The following is a 17082-nucleotide window of genomic DNA, read 5'->3' as shown; positions in this document are numbered from 1 at the left end:
CTGTCACTAGGTTACCGCCCTCATTCAGTAGGGGCCCCACACCCACTCTGATCACCTTCTTCTTGCTAACGTGCTTGTAGCAACATCCTTTGCTAGTCGCAATTACAATTGCACTTTCTCCTTTCTGATAACTCCCCTGCATTCTCGAGCTATATATTTATACCCCTCCCTCGTCATCAAAAGATGAGCTGCCTGTAAGTCCAAGATCCAGCAATGAAACCTATGGAAGCAGGCACTGGGGCTCTGCTGTGAGGATCCCCTGTCATTTTGGGAGCTGGGTTGTGTCCCATTTTGTGTGACCAATGAGCAATCTGGGAAATTGCTAATTGTATGAAGAAGGGTAGTGCTTAGGTCATAGTTTTCTGAATAAACCGGAAACATCCCAAATCAAACTCTGGCACTTAGCAGGGCACATTCTTCTGGCTGATGTCTCACTCATCACTCTGCTGGTTCTCCATGAACCCATTTTGCTCCACAGACGGCAGCGTCCTCTTCAGGACACTGCTCTCCGGCACTGCCCACTTGTACAGTCTCGCCCCCTTCAGGGCGGTATCAGCAGTTCTCCATATTTACACCTGCCACTGTGGCCAGCTGCAGCCCCAAAGTCTAACCCCTTGACTCAGGGCAAGTCACAGACTATATAGATCACCCTTCTTGGTGGCAAGGTGTAGTATAAGGAGCAAGGGGGAAGAACCAAGCAGGGGCGCCATTTCAGATTTTGGTAGGGGGCCAAACTGTGCATGCTGTGATGTGGGGGAGAGTGAAAGCATGGAGGGGCGGACTGAGGGCAGAGGCTTCAGCATGATACTGAACATGCTCAGTACAAGCCCCGTACCAAATGTGGAGGGGGGAACGAACATAATCGGCCCCTCCCACACACACACATCATTATCTCTATCGGGGCTACCAAGGTACTGGAAAACTCTGTATGTAATTCCTTTATTAAAGAAAGAAAATTAAATGAATATTAGACCCACTCAGCTGAAAAACTAACATACTCTGACATCGTCTGGAAAATCACTTAAGGGACACTGGTTAGCCGTAACATTTTAATGTATGTTCTTACTTGGTTGCTAACTCTGTGGAGACAGAGAGAGACCCCATCAGGACTCCTGGGCTCTACCTCAGCTCTGGAAAGGGAGTGGGTTACAACAAGGGGGCAGATACATTCCAGCTCTATATCAGAAGATCAGAATGGCCATACTGGTCCTTCTAGTGCAGTATCCTGTCTTCCAACACTGGCCAAAGCCAGGTGCTTTAGAAGGAATTAACAGAAGAGGCAATCACCATGCTCCATCTCCTGTTGCCCATTCCCAGCTTCTGGCAAACAGAAGCTAGGGACACCATCCTTGTCCATTCTGATTAGTAGCCATTGATGGATCTATATTACAGGCAGTCCCCGACTTACGCGGATCCGACTTACGCGGATCCGACTTACGCGGATCCGACTTACGCGGATCCGACTTACGCGGATCCGACTTACGCGGATCCGACTTATGTCGGATCCGCACTTACGAACGGGGCTTTCTCACCCCGGAAGTCGGGGCGAGAAAGCCCTGTTCGTAAGCTGCTCCGGTGCCCCTGGTCTGCTGGAGACCGTCTCCAGCAGACCAGGGGCACCGGGCGGGTTCCCGCGCTTCTGAGGCTTTGCCAGAGTAAAGCCTCAGAGGCGCAGGACCCCCCTGCGGCTGCGGCTTCAGTCCGGGAGCCTGTGGTCTGCTGGGGACGGTCCCCAGCAGACCACAGGCACCCAGATTGAAGCGGCAGCAGCGGCGGTTCCCCGCGCCTCTGAGGCTTTGCTCTGGCAAAGCCTCAGAGGCGCGGGACCCCCCCGCGGCTGCGGCTTCAGTCCGGGAGCCTGTGGTCTGCTGGGGACCGTCCCCAGCAGACCACAGGCTCCCGGACTGAAGCCGCAGCCGCAGCGGGGTCCCTCGCCTCTGAGGCTTTGCCAGAGCAAAGCCTCAGAGGCGCGGCACCCCGCTGCCGCTGCGGCTCTGCTCCCCGTGTCCCTGGTCTGCTGGGGGGGGGAGGAGCGCAGCTAGTGTGCTCCCCCCCCCCCCCAGCAGACCAGGCTTTTGTTTTGGACTCTGGGGCAGAGCAGCTGGGGCGCTGCCGATTGGTCCTGCAGCGCCCGCTCTGGGCACTACTGGACCAACCCGGCAGCACCCCAGCTGCTCTGCCCCAGGTCCTGATTCAGCTGCTGCTGGTCAGTTTCAGCAGCGGCTGAATAAGGACACCTGGGGCAGAGCAGATGGGGTGCTGCTGGGTTGCTCCAGTAGTGCTGAGGAGCGGCGCTACTGGAGCAACCCAGCAGCACCCCAGCTGCTCTGCCCCAGGCGTCCCCAAGTCAGCTTCTGCTGAAACTGACCAGCGCTGACTACAGGAAGCCCCAGGCAGAGTTGCTCTGCCCCGGGCTTCCTGGAATCAGCTGCTGATCAGTTTCAGCAGCAGCTGACTTGGGGACGCCTGGGGTTCTTAAGTTGATTCTGTATGTAAGTCAGAACTGGCGGTCAGTTTCAGCAGTGTCTGAATCTGGACGCCAGTTCCGACTTACATACAGATTCAACTTAAGAACAAACCTACAGTCCCTATCTTGTACGTAACCCGGGGACTGCCTGTACTTGAACTTATTTTATTCTAATTGGAATCCTGTTATGGTTTGGGCCTTTCTGCCATCACCTAGCAAGGAGTTCCACAAGTTGATTGTGGAAAAAATAAATTATTTCGTTTGTTTTAAATCTGCTGCCTACAGATTTAATTGGGTCAGCTTCTTGAGTTATGTTAGTGAAGGAATAAATAACATTTCCTTATTCTATTTTTCAACACTGTTCATGGTTTTCTAAACATTTAACGTATCCCCCTACCCTTTAGTCATTTCTTTTCCAAGCTGGAAAATCCCTATCTTGTTAATCTTTCCTCCTATGGAAGCTGTTACTTACCCCATATCATTTCTGTTGCCCTTTCTGTACCTTTTCCAAATACAATATATTTTTAGCTGGGATGACCAGATCTGTATACAGTATTCAAGATGTGGGCATATGATGACTTTATGTAGAGGCACTATGGTATTTTGTCTTATTATCTATTCCTTTCCTAATAATTCTCAATATTTGGTTAGCTTTTCATTTTTTAGACTGCCACTGCACATTGAACAGACCCCAAGTATGAAATCCAGGAGTTTCAAACTTGGGAGGGGGGACTACTGCCCTCCTAGTACCCCCATAAATTGCACCTTTGGAACCAAGCCCATCCACTACTCTGGGTCCTGGGTCAGAGATTCTCTGGTGGCAGCCTTATCCTGCTCTATTTCATTTATAGATCTAGCACTTAGAATATTAAATTGGTCGCATACAAAATACATTGTACATTAAGTAATCATGTACATTGTATACTTGAAATAGGAGTCAGCTGCTGCATAAATAGCTTTTAAAATGCTTCATAAAATGTGTGGTGACTCTGAAACTTTGGGGGACTATGACAAATAGATTAGAACTACCTCCTAAAGTGAGATTTGTCAATTTACACTCCGCTGACTCAAGAGAGACCAGGACTGCTTTTTTCCTTGCAAAACATTACCCCAAATAAAAGTGATTAAAATCTTCCCCAGATAACAGTATTTCTATGGTTTTACCACCAAAGACTTACACGTAGTACAGTTGCAGTTACAATTGCACCTTCTACCACCTGTCATGGAATTTGGAAAAGATTGCAGAATGCAGTTTGGCTGGTTTTAGTGCATTACTCGTAATGGGCTGATCCAATTACATTGCAATTTTCCCCCTCCTGAACTCCATAACTAACCAGTAATTCTTCTTCTCACCTCCGCAAAGCTAAATCAAGTATCTGATACACCCAAGGTATTCCTAATCTGCCGCAGGTGATTTGAGATTGGGAGTTTCCGTCACCTGACATAAGTATGAATTTATAAGGGTGTGAGTAGGCATCAGTCACATCCCTAGGCAAGAGAGCCATCTTAAGTTTCCACTTCTTGATACTGTTCATTAATTCTAACAAGTACAATGAACCTCACAATGTGCAAATTTCCTCTTTCAGTTTGGACCCCAAGTTTGACATCTAAGATTCTGATCCATCAGCAAACATTGATTTGACTTTTAATATGTACTTCCGTCAGCAACTGTGTGATCACTGCTGAATCTACTCACTAATTTGAAGTCCTTAATAGAGGATAGTGGTGAAGGCCAACAGGCCCTCTTGGCAGGATACGTGTGGATGGAAAAGAATTCCTGTTGTTGGGAGGGAGTTTGGGTGCAGGAGGCAGTATGAGATGGAGTTTGGGCGCTGGGTCAGAAGTAGCCAGGCTGGAGAAACCCCTGCCCACCACATGGAGGGCACTCTCGCATGCTCCCATTTAATCAGTTAACTGATTTAATTTAACACTAACAAGCTAACTAATGAAATGGGATTTTACGTCCCTACCACAAAGAGGAAAGGAATGTCCGGGAAGAGTACAGGAGGGGCATGGTAAAGAACTGTGCATGTGCTGCAGTGGAGGTCCAACCCAGATCTGCTCTCTCGCCAGCATTATTAAAGACTTATAGCATCCCAGTGTGCTCCTCCATTACTTTTAATCCACTCAGTTGCAACCCTAGCAAAGACTTGATTCTCTTTTCTGTTCCACGAGGCATACAGCTAGTTCGGATTAGAAGCCTAATCCGAACTAGCTAGTCCATGCCACGTGTAGCTGCGCAGCACGGAGTCCGAACTATCCGGCATTTAAAAATGGCGCCGGCTGGCTTCATGCAAATGAAGCCCAGGAAATTCAAATCCCGGGCTTCATTTGCAAGTGCGGATGACTACATTACCCCTGCTAGTTCGAACTAGCGGGGTAGTGTAGACATACTCAAAGGGAAGGGAAAAGTCTCTCATAGGGGTGGAAGTATTTTGTCACCAAAAACAAGCTTTTTTCTTGACAAAAGTTGGATCACAGTGGCTGTGTCTAGACTGGCAAGTTTTTCCGCAAAATCAGCTGCTTTTGTGGAAAAACTTGCCAGCTGTCTACACTGGCTGCTTGAATTTCTGGAAGAACACTGACTTTCTACTGTAAGAAATCAGTGCTTCTTGCGGAAATACTATGCTGCTCCCGTTAGGGCAAAAGCCCTCTTGCGCAAATCATTTGCGCAAGAGGGCCAGTGTAGACAGCACAGTACTGTTTTGCGCAAAAAAGCCCTGATGGCTAAAATGGCAATCGGGGCTTTAGATTGGCACGGACGCTTTTCCGCAAAAAGTGTTTTTGCAGAAAAGCGTCCATGCCAATCTAGACGCTCTTTTCCGCAAATGCTTTTAATGGAAAACTTTTCTGTTAAAAGCATTTGCGGAAAATCATGTCAGTCTAGACGTAGCCAGTGCATATTTGCACTGTTTTGTCGCCAAAAGGCAGTTTTTGGAGCCAAAACTTAGTAGTGTAACAAAGCCAATGACAGAGGTTCTCAGCTGGGATCCCTTTCCCGTTAGGGATCATAATCAGTTCTTGGGATTGGGAAAATTATTAAATGTGCCCTGGTCTACATTAGGGATTTATTTCAAAATAACAAATGGCACGTCCACACTTCAAAATAAAGGGCTTGTTATTTTGAAATGATAATTCCTGCTTGTCATGAGGAATAACACTATTTCAAAATTGTTTTTTGGGAGTTATTTCAAAATACCTTATTTCAGAATAATTTCCTAGTGTAGAAATGCCCTGTAAGGGTACCCATAAAGGCTCTGATGGCAAAAAAGTTGAGAATCACAACCCAAACCTATAACAGACAGTCAGACAAGAACCTCTTGGTGCTTGGTATTAATAAATAGTGAATGTCTTCACAACTTCAACTTTAAAGCCCTGGTTAGAGCACTAACATGAGCCCTGCTAACCTATCTATCAACCTGGGCTGGGAGGCTTTCTCCAAAATGCCCAGTAGACATCCAGAGTACCCCTTCTATGAATATTTTAAAGCTCTTAATACCAGAAATATATTGGCATACCTAAAGGATGCCATGTCACTAAATTAATTGCTCACATTGGTTGGACATGTCATCCTTTCCCCTTTTAGCCTATCCAGTATTCTTCCAAAGCCATATTCCTCAGACCTCTGTGTGGCCTATAGTTAGCAAACAATGGTTTCTTAGTAGTTCTGTTAGATAGCGACTTAAGAATACTACAGAAATTTATTCTTAATTTCTTACCTTACCTCATCCATACAGATGACAGGAGGAATGGTCTTATGACTTAGGCATTGGGCTAGAGTGTGGCAGATCTGAGTTTCGTTTACAGTAATGACAGACCTCTTGTGTGATTTAAAAAAAAAAAAGCAGTCTAGACGTGGTTCTTTCGGGGAAAAAAACCCTTTTTCGAAAGAACTCTTCTTCCTAAAAACATGAGGTGTACAGGGTTCTTTAAAAAAAGGGGATTTTTTTCAAAAGAACCACGTCTAGATTGCTTTTTTTTTTTTTCAAAAAAACTTTTCCAAAAACGGATCGGACGAAGATATGCAAATTCACACCAAATTTGCATATATTCTTTTGAAAGCCATGGGCAGTCTAGATGTGCCCTGAATCTCATCCTCAGATCCTCCTTTTGTACTTGGATGTAACAGTCCGGGGTTTACCACCATGGTGCCTCCTACTGGTCACTCTGGGAATTGGCTCTGTCACTCAGCAGGGCACCCTCTTCAGACTGGTATCTCACTCGTTGCTCTACTGACTCTCCTTAGACCTGCTTTGCTCTCAGCACCATGGCGTCCTCTTTGGGACACTGCCCTCCAGCTGTGCCCACTAGTCCAGACTCTTGCCCCCTTCCAAGACAGTGTCAGCAGTCCTCAGTCTTTACAGCTGCTGCTTTACATTAGCCAGGGGGTAGAAATGGTGTCCCTGGCCTCTGTTTGTCAGAGGCTGGAGACAGGTGGCACGAGACAAATCGCTTGATCATTGTCTTTGGTCCATTCCCTCTGGGGTACCTGGCGCTGGCCACTGTCGGCAGACAGGCTACTGGGCTAGATGGACCTTTGGTCTGACCCAGTACGGCCGTTCTTATGTTCACTGTGGCCAAATGCAGCCCTAAAGTCTAGCCCCTTTGCCTTAAGGCCAAGCCACCGTCTGTAAGGCCACTCTCCGTGGTGGCAAGTGTGGTATAAGGAACAAGGGGAGACCCAGGTCCACCCACTACTCTGGGTCTTAGCTCAGGGATCCTTTGGCAGCCGCCTTGCCCTGCCCCGCTTGCTGTCTCCTATCCTCAACCTCCCTGGTCAACTCCTTATAACACGACTCACTCAGAAAGCCTCCATCCAATTGGCTCTCTATGAGCCTTTTCTTGATTGGCCAGGGTTCTACGTAGGCTCCTTCCAACCTGCTTCAACCCCTTCCAGCCAGAGTGGGACAGTAACCCCACTACAATGGGAAACTAATACTTCTTGTTTTCCTCCCTCCATTTGTCTTTCCTGTTTAGATTGAGGACAAGTGACTCTCACAATATAACTCCCTGCACCTGCTGAGCTGTAAGGGAAAGGATTTTGCAAACATTTGGATCAGGTCACACTACAGAGAACAGGGTGGTGAAAATTCATGGCACTTGGAGGGAGTTAACTGTCAGTTGGGGAAAGCCTCTTTGTCTTCTGACACTGGCTCCTTGAAAGAGGATTCTCTGTTTTTTCTTGACACTTTTAACCCACAATCCAGTGCCCACTGATGCCCAAGATGGCCCCAGTCAGTTGCTATGGATACTCATTTCAAAGGCTTGGGAGCGCATACTGTGATAGAATGGACAGCTGCATTGCAGGGTAGGTGCATCCCATCATGAGATGTCAGGTCATGTGCAACAAATAAGAGATTACAGGTCAAATGGCTAAAGCTTATAATGCAGGGCAGTAAAGCCTAGCAGCCAGAGTCCTTGAGTAGCACCCGCACCATGGGTGAGAGGCAGGGTAGTGGAACACAGGACCATCCTTCTCCATCAGGCCACCTGTTGCTGAAACCCATTTTGGTTCCTGAAGTTTTCTACTTGTGATGAGAAGAGTTTGAACTGAGCACAAAGAACTCCCAACTTTGGGCAAAAGGGACATAAGAAGGAGGGAAACAAACAATACGGACAGTTGCCAAATGCCAGGAGATGCTCTGCCCCTCTTACCATTTAAGATGTGTGCTGGAAACATTCTTTCCACTTAAAATGTGTGCTGGATTGGGTCCAAGCTAAGAGACTTCTTATCTTGTGAAAGATGTTTAGAGCAACTGTTTAGGGTAAGAACTTGATTGAAACAAGTTTTAGTGGATTAGGATTAGCTGGTGTTTTTTGCTTATTTTAATGTAGTAATTTACTTTGATCAGACTGTTTTCACTTGCAACCACTCAAATCCTACTTTTTGTCCTTAATAAAAACACTTTTGTTTAATAAAAAGCCCAGTGTAAATAACTGTAACCGGGGCAGGGGGAGCAACCACTGTGCATCTCTTTCATTGAAAAGAGGGCAGACTTTACGAGCTTTCTGTGTGTAAAACTTGTAAGACGGATTTGGGGGGAGGGGTTGGTTCTTTTTGTGGGTTGGTTTTCTGGGTGCTGAGCCCTCCCAGACCTGAACGGGTTCAGTGTCCGTGTTGCTGTGCAGGGGGGCAGTGACCCCAACTCTGTGTCTTGCCTGAGGGAGACCGGAGCTTCTAATCCAGCAGGACAAGGTGGTAGGAAGTCCCAGGGGGCAGGTAGGTGGGCATCAGTGGCTTGATCAGCCCACTGGGGGACAACCCCAAGGGGACTTCTGTTATCTAACCTGTCATAGGGTTAGTCTGTGATAAATTGTAAATGTTCACTCAGAATAGCTGGGAGAGCAATTACATCGTTCATTTAGAACATTCAGAGCATGAACTACAGTATTCAGGGTAAAGGGTGCCAAGTCAACGAATAATAGAACTGGAAGGTAACTTGCAAGGTCATCAAGTCCAGTCTCCTGCACTCACAGCAGGACCAAGCTCCATGTAGACCATCCCTGACAGGTGTTTTTCTAACTTGTTCTTAAAAATCTCCAATGATGGAGATTTTACAACCTCTCTGGGCAATTTATTCCAGTGCTTAGGCTCCCTGACCGTCAGGAAGTTTTTCTTAATGTCCAACCTAAACTTTCCTTGCTGTAATTTAAGACCATTGTTTCTTGTGTTATACTCAGAGGTTAAAGAGAATAATTTTTCCCACCTCCTTGTAACAATATTTTAGGTTAAAAAGTTGTTATCGTGTCCCTTCTCAGTCTTCTCTTTTCCATACTAAACAACCCCAGTTCTTTCAATCTTCCCACCTAGGTCAGACCTTTAATCATTTTTGTTGCTCTTCTCTGGACCTTCTCCAATTTGTCTATATCTTTACTGAAATGTGGCACCCAGAAATCTGGACGCAATACTCCAGCTGAGGCCTAATCAGTTCAATCACTTCCCATTTTGTATCTGTGCAACTGATTCTTCCTTCCTAAATGGAGTACTTTGTCTTTGTCTTTGTTGAATTTCATCCTGTTTATCACATACCATTTCTCTAGTTTGTCCAGATCATTTTTAATTATAATCCTGTCCTCCAAAGCATTCATAGCCCCTCCCAACTTGGTATCTTCTGCAAACTTTATATTGAACAGAACTGGTCCCAAAACTGATCCCTGCCGAACCCCACTTGTTCTGCCCTGCCAGCATGATGGTGACCCATTGATAACTACTAGAGCCGGCCCAAGGTACGGGCTGACCGGGCTACTGCCCAGAGCACCCCATTTTAGGGGGCGTTGCACGGGACTGCCAGACTGCGTGGGGGCGGGGTCATGCATGCGCCGCGCTCCCGGGGACCACGGCGCACAAATGGCTCAGGCTGGCCCTGATAACTACTCTCTGGGGGTATGTCTACACTACCCTCCTAGTTCGAACTAGGAGGGTAATGTATGCATACCGCACTTGCTAATGAAGCGGGATTTGAATTTCCCGGGCTTCATTTGCATTTTTAAATCCCCGCTGCTTGAACCCCGTGTAGCGCGGCTACACGGGGCTCGAACTAGGTAGTTCGGAATAGGACCCTAGTCCGAACTACCTAGTTCGAGCCCCGTGTAGCCGCGCTACACGGGGTTCGAAGCAGCGGGGATTTAAAAATGGCGGCTCCCCGCTTATGCTAATGAAGCCCGGGAAATTCAAATCCCGGGCTTCATTAGCAAGTGCGGTATGCATACATTACCCCCTAGTTCGAACTAGCGGGGTAGTGTAGACATACCCTGGGAGTCTGTCTACACAGCAGCATTATTTCGGAATAACTCACATTATTCCAAAATAACATAGTATGTGTCTACAATACAAGCCTTTATTTTGAAATAATGTTGATCTGGAGGACTTCTTACTCTGACTCATGGTAAACCTTATTTCACGAGGAATAAGGGAAATCAAAGGAAGAGTGTTCTTCCTTTGCCTTCCTGCAGTGTAGACAGCACGAAAAGCCGAGTTAAGTTATTTCGACTTCTGCTACACAATTGACCTAACTGAAGTTGTGAAGCTTAATTCAACTTTAGCCCTGCTGTGTAGACATACCAGGGGAACATTTATCCATCCAGTTTATCACCCACCTTATAGTAGCTCCATCTAAGTTATATTTCCCTAATTAATGAGAAGGCCATGTGAGACTGTATCAAAGTCAATTATAACAATATCCAAACCTAGTATTTGTAGGGCATCTAGGTATTTCATCTCTGGTGTTTAGACCACTAAGACAACCCTTTCATAAAGAACTGTGAGTTAAGCCTAGAAGTCTTCTGAGTTCACTTAACTGTGCATGCAGGACTGCATTTTCAGTCTAGCATGAAAGGTTATAACTTCACAACTCCCATGAGTCACACAGCTGAATTTCTGCACAGCTTGATGAAAATGAACCCAGTAATAGATCTATATCTGGCAGACCATTTGGAGAGCTTTAACCTGTAGGCAAATTTCCAAAAGAGCTACCACTGTGAATGCCTTATCACTGCAATCAATTCCGGTTATGGTACTGAATAAGCAAAACATGCCTATGTAAACACACACTTATTTTTAAACCTCATTATTAGATGTTTCATTATTATACTTCAAGACAACACAGCACCCCATGGGTTAGTTGAAAATGTAACTGTTTTTAATTGCTTCTGCAATGAAACTTTGTTTAAATCTATAGTGAATTCTTTACAGGTCAATTATAAACCTTTCAAAAATGGGGCTTATGAATAAAACCTTAAAAATGGAATAAAGCTAGTGGGAAGAGAAAAAGGCACCAAAACGGGCATATGCTTCATAAAAGCTAGTCACTGTTTCTGGTTTAATGTTCACATAGGGACAGAAAACCATAAAGGTTACGTGGCTTGTCCCATTTATTTTTTCCTAAAGTTCAGGACAGTGCAACCACAAACTTAACGAAAGGGGCAAAATATGCTGCTGACTAGCACTTATCTTTTCCATCTGATCTCAAACTGGCCTCAGCTTTCCAAAACAAACTCATTATACAGCCAGTCCTCATCTTTGACGTTTAACTTTGATAATTTCCATATAAAATTGTCCTCTGTCAGTTCACAACCACCAGACTCCTATTAAAAACATGAAAGTCAAAAACATTAGTCCCACTACCCATTCTTGCTAAGACTTATCAAAGGAAGCCTGAAAACTTCCTTTCCACAACAGCTAACAGAAACAGCTTCTATTTACGGCCATCATTCTGTTTTCTGATCTCCGAGAGGCATCTAGAGAGCTGAGAAGGCACTCCAAAGTGGCTGGAAGGATGCACACACAGGGTTAACAATTCTAAAACGAGCAAGAATGAGGGAAATAGCCTTAGACTGTCAGAATGATTTGCCTTTTCAAAAGGCTTCCATGGACTCTTGTTAGCAGAAATACCTGGACTCACACACACTGAACTCTTTGAGTGGGTGATAGAGCTAAAAAAGGCAAACCCACTGTCTTAATTTCAATGTTAGCATTTTCCCTTGAGCTAGTTTACGTGTCTTTTCCAAAATTGTCTGCAATTTCCCCTGGATTTTAATATTCTCCTTGTTTTAGTTTCATGCTTCTTCACTGTTTTATTTTTAGATTCTAGATTTCACATTGGCCTTTACAGTCTGCTTGACGCCAGCAAGTGTAACTGGATCCCAAGCCCAGAGAGCCAGGAATTGCTGCACTGATCAGCATGCTGCCAAGGGCACACAACTTGGCACTGGCCAAAACCAAAGAGTCTGAATCCTCTATTTCTCTTACATCAGAGCCTGGAAAGGGATCAGGAGAAGTTCATCAAAAGGCATTGAGGACGAGCTGGGAAGGGTTAGTGATGTGTAAATAGAAATGAAAGAAGCAAACTGTTTTAGATTTCTGTGATCAAAACTAAGCCCAACAGTATTTTTACCGAAAACAGAAGCGATTTCATCTTCTGGTAATGTAACAGAATAGATATGCACCACATAGAGCTCTTTTTTTTAAAGGCTTGTATCAATAAGGTTAACATTGCCCATACTGGGTGGGTATTTACTGGCTATTTTAATAAATTACTAGAATTGGTAAAGCTGACTTTCTAGAAGACTATAATAAATCAGAAACTCCTTTATCATCTCCAGCAGTGAGCCTATAGAGCTAACCTGCTTGCTTGCCTATACATATCGATTTATTATTTCCTTATGGTTTTGATTATGTTTATTATAATAAGTAGGTTTATATTAGCAGTTTGACAATATTGCAAGGAACTTACAGGCCTGTATGTTGATCTAAGGCAAAGCTAGCATGCACATGCCTGGGACCTTTCACCCAGATAGCACAGTCAAGATATATATATATACAGCATATATTCAGGATTTTTCACTTAGATAAAGCAACCTTCAATGGCATAGGGGCTTCCAGGTATACCCTCAAACTTAGCAGGTACATCATTACTTAGAAAAACCCAAAATAACCGGTTAAGACCAGACCAAATAACCAGGTAGGACAGAAATAACAAATGTGATAGACAACCACAAAAGGCTCATTCATGGTAATGCATTGACATATATGACAGTAAGTTGAAATCAGTGATATACTGGCTGATAAGAAAAAGAAATGTCCACATTAGTAAGATGAGGAAATACAAATAAGGAGAAAAAGAAACATCCCCATCTGAATATGCATCGAACATAAAAACGTCAGCGTGACATATAATAAAAGTGGTATCTCAGCCTACGGGCGGTGGGAGAAGATGATGTAGTCTTTGGGAGGTGCCAGAATGATGGCCACTGGTGATGATGGGGAAGACAAAGGTGATGAGGAAGATGATGGCTTGTTCTAGAACAGGTTGTTCTAGAACAGTGTTTCCAAAGTGGTCCGTGAAACCACTTTGAGAAACCTGTTAACTGACCACGCTGATTTGTTTACTTACCAGCGCTGTGGCCACAGAGCCCCATGGCTCCTCTTGGTACCGTTTCACTGTTTGCAGCCAAGGGGACTCGCAGGAAGTGGCAGCCTGGTCCAAGTCACTTACAGCAGCTCCCCTTGGCTGCAAACGGTAAAATGGAGCCAATAGGAGCTGTGAGGCTCTGTAGCCGTGGTGCCGATAAGTAAACAAACTGGCACAGCCAGTTAATAGGTTTCTCTAAGTGGTTTCACAGACCACTTTGAGAAACAGTGTTCTAAAGGATCTATCTTATAAAACTGGGGTGTTGGTGACTGAGAGTATGTCTACACTACAAAGTTAGTTCAAACTAACGGACGTTAGTTCGAACTAACTTTCATAGGCGCTACACTAGCGCTCCGCTAGTTCGAATTTAATTCGAACTAGCGGAGCGCTTAGTTCGAACTAGGAAAACCTCATTTTACTAGGATTAAGCCTAGTTCGAACTAGCTAGTTCGAATTAAGGGGTGTGTAGCCCCTTAATTCAAACAAGTGGGAGGCTAGCCCTCCCCAGGTTTCCCTGGTGGCCACTCTGGCCAACACCAGGGAAACTCGTCTGCCCCCCTCCCGGCCCCGGACCCCTTAAAGGGGCACGGGCTGGCTACGGTGCCCGTGCCAGATGCAAGCCTGCCAGCACCCAGCCAGCAGACCCTGCACCTGGCATGGATCAAGCCACCCACCCGATGCCCCCCAGCCCTCCCCCTCTTCCCGGGACCAGGCTGGCGGCTCCCGGGAGCTTGCCCGGGACCGCAAGAGGCGGGCACCCGCCTGGGCTAGTGCGGACATCATGGACCTCGTCCACGACCTCCGCACTAGGCACAGGAAAGTGGCCGGCTAGGGCAGGAGAGCTGCCAGCCTGGCCACCCAGGAGCAGGTGTGCATGAAAATCAAGGGGGTCCACTGAGACCCCCGACCCTGAGCCCTGAGCTTACAGTGGCCGTCCTGGGTCAGACCAAAGGTCCATCTAGCCCAGTAGCCTGTCTGCCGACAGCGGCCAACCCTAGGGACCCTGGAGGGGATGGACCGAAGACAGTGACCAAGCCATTTGTCTCATGCCATCCCTCTCCAGCCTTCCACAAACCTTGGGCAGGGACACCACTCCTACCCCCTGGCTAATAGCACTCCATGGACCTAACCTCCATGACTTGATCTCACTTCCCTTTAAACTCTGTTCTAGTTGTAGCCTTCACAGCCTCCTGCGGCAAGGAGTTCCACAGGTTGACTCTTTGCTTTGTGAAGAACAACTTTCTGTTACTAGTTTGAAGTCTGCTACCCATTCCTTTCCTTTGGTGTCCTCTAGTCCTTCTTTATGGGAACTAATGAAGAACTTTTCTGTATGCACCCTCTCCACCCAACTCCTGCTTTTAGAGACCTGTATCCTGTCCCCCCTCCGTCTCCTCTTTTCTAAGCTGAAAAGTCCCAGTATCTTTAGCCACTCTTAATATGGGACCTGTTCCCAACCCCTGATCATTTTAGTTGCCCTCCCCTCTCCCAGCCTCTCTCTTCCCCTCTCCCACCTCCTTTTCCCAGTCTCACCCAGTTTTGTTCAGTAAAGACAGATTCCATTTTTGAACACAATTGTCCTTTATTTTGTACATCAAGAAGAGGGGCTAGGGAAGGGTAAGTGGAAGGAGGTGAGGGAGGAATGGGGTACGCGCCCCCGATGGGGAGGACTGGGCTGGCTCTGCGGGCTTTTCGGGTGGAAGCTCTCCTGCAGCCCCCCAATTGTCCCCTCTCCCCAGATGGCAGCCTGTGGCAAGTGCAGCTGGTCTGATGGCCGAGTGCTGTGATGTGCCCAGTGTGGGTACTCCGGGAAATCCAAGCCAGGACTGCTTTGCAAGCAGGGCACCCCTGAGAACTGACTGTCCGAGGTGGGGGTCGGGACCCTTTGAGCACAGCCCTCGGCTAGCCTGAGACAGCAGCTCCACGCTCTAAGTCCTCCTCTGATGCCCTGCCGGCACTGCTTCCAGCCATCCTTAACCCCGGTTCAGGGTCCACTTAATGTGGACATGCTAGTTCGAATTAGCAAAACGCTAATTTGAACTAGTTTTTTAGTCTGGATCCATTAGTTCGAATTAGCTTCGTTCGAATTAACTAATTCGAACTAAGTTAGTTCGAATTAACGTTGTAGTGTAGACATACCCTGAGCTAAATGTATTAATAAACGATATTTGTAAATACACAAGAGCTCTTATAGTATGAATGTTGCAGCTGTGTACATCAGGGTTCCCAACCATAAAACAATTAACTACTGGGCTTGAGCCTGGGGCAAAAGACCTGTCAAGGCGGTAACTGGAAATGTATAAGTAATCTTAGATCAGGCAACAGCACTGAGCCTGTAAGCAACCAGTCCTAGTCCATAGCTACGAGCAGGAGGGTCAGAAGCTCTGTTGTCCTGGTATGTGTTACCATTTTGGAGAAGGTTCCCAGGTCAGAAAGCCCAACAATTTGTGCTATGTGAGCCTGCAGTGGTGGAAAGCGACCACAGACTGGGAACCTGTGTAGAAGTGGATACTATTGGCTAGAGAATGGATGTGACTACTATGCTAGAAGGTATATGGAATCAGCACGTTCCCAGATTAGTCTATTCTAGCAGTAGGGTTGCGAGGTGTCCATTTTTTGCCCGGACAGTCCGGAAATTGCATCTTCTGTCTGGTAAAAAAAAAAGCCCAGAAAATACCAACATGTGCAATGTCTGGTATTTTCTGCTTTTCCATCTGGGCACCGGACGGAGGTCTGGCGGGGGTGGAGGAGTGGCTGGGGAGGCGGTGCAGCAATCGCATTTCAGTGCTGGGAGCCCTCTGCTGGTCAGTTGTGTCTCATTGCGTCTGACGTGGGAGTGACGCCCTGGCGAGAAGGAGCCCTGTCTGTGCTCCTGAGCATTCTTCAAACACGTGGTGCAGCCGTAGTCTGGGAGAGAAGCCCTGCAGGTGCCTTCTGGCTGTGTATTTAGGCTCTCTCCATGGGCTCTTGCCTCAGCCAAAACTGACTGGGGTGGAATTTCTCCCTGTTCTTACTGGAAAATTGATACAAGCCGCACAATCTAATGTAAAATATATGATGTAGACTGTTGAAATTGTTGTTAATAAAGTTCCCATTGGGTGTTAAGCATGGTGTTGGATGAGGTTTTTTGCTCAACAAATTTATAGCACGTGTGTTCGGTATTTTTTTAAACCATTTGGCAACCCTCTCTAGCAGAACTCTTAGATCCAAAATATAATTTAGGGCTGCCCTCACCAGGGAAAAACTCTTAGGAGAATGAGGATGACAGCAGTAACTACCCCTGTAATAAAGAGGTGGACTATGCACCTCCATACTTCAGCCAGTCGCTCTGAAGTGAGCCCTTTAACTTTCTGGTGTTTCAGACTCATCAGATTGTACATAGCCGGGCTCTCAGCATGTGACTTTTGGACGCTGCATTAAGGAAGCCGGTGTTTATTCTGGGTAGGCAGATAAATAGGATGGGAGGCTTGGACAGTGGCTAAGGTAGGTGGCTGAGGACATTGCAAATGTTGTTCAATCACCTCCACGCCTCAAACAATAGGAGCTGAGTTAGCCGTGATGGCCATGATTTATATAGCAGAGCAAATCACAGAACCTCTGATACAGACCCACAGAGGGGTGAATTTGTATTAGAGCTGGACACCCAAGAAGCCTGTAAGTAAGCCCTGTGGATGTAAATATTCCTAGTGTTATGGTGAATCCTGTACA

General features: G+C 46.3%; 1 long non-coding RNA gene across 2 annotated transcripts in view; it reads left to right on the top strand.

Moving 5' to 3' along the window:
• LOC102458596 (uncharacterized) overlaps positions 1-17082 on the top strand; it is a 110860-nt gene that overhangs the window by 36209 nt on the left and 57569 nt on the right. Inside the window, exon 4 of one of the 2 annotated variants that reach the window (XR_003088222.3) lies at positions 12051-13354. The exons of the other annotated variant lie outside the window; for it this stretch is intronic. This is a non-coding gene — a long non-coding RNA (uncharacterized LOC102458596). Of the gene's footprint in view, positions 1-12050; positions 13355-17082 lie in introns of those variants that run through there. 2 annotated transcript variants of the gene reach the window in all.

The sequence above is a fragment of the Pelodiscus sinensis genome, chromosome 11, assembly GCF_052426305.1.
Source record: "Pelodiscus sinensis isolate ZL-2025 chromosome 11, ASM5242630v1, whole genome shotgun sequence".
Taxonomy (NCBI): Eukaryota; Metazoa; Chordata; order Testudines; family Trionychidae; genus Pelodiscus; species Pelodiscus sinensis.
This window is presented reverse-complemented; position numbering and strand designations above follow the sequence as displayed.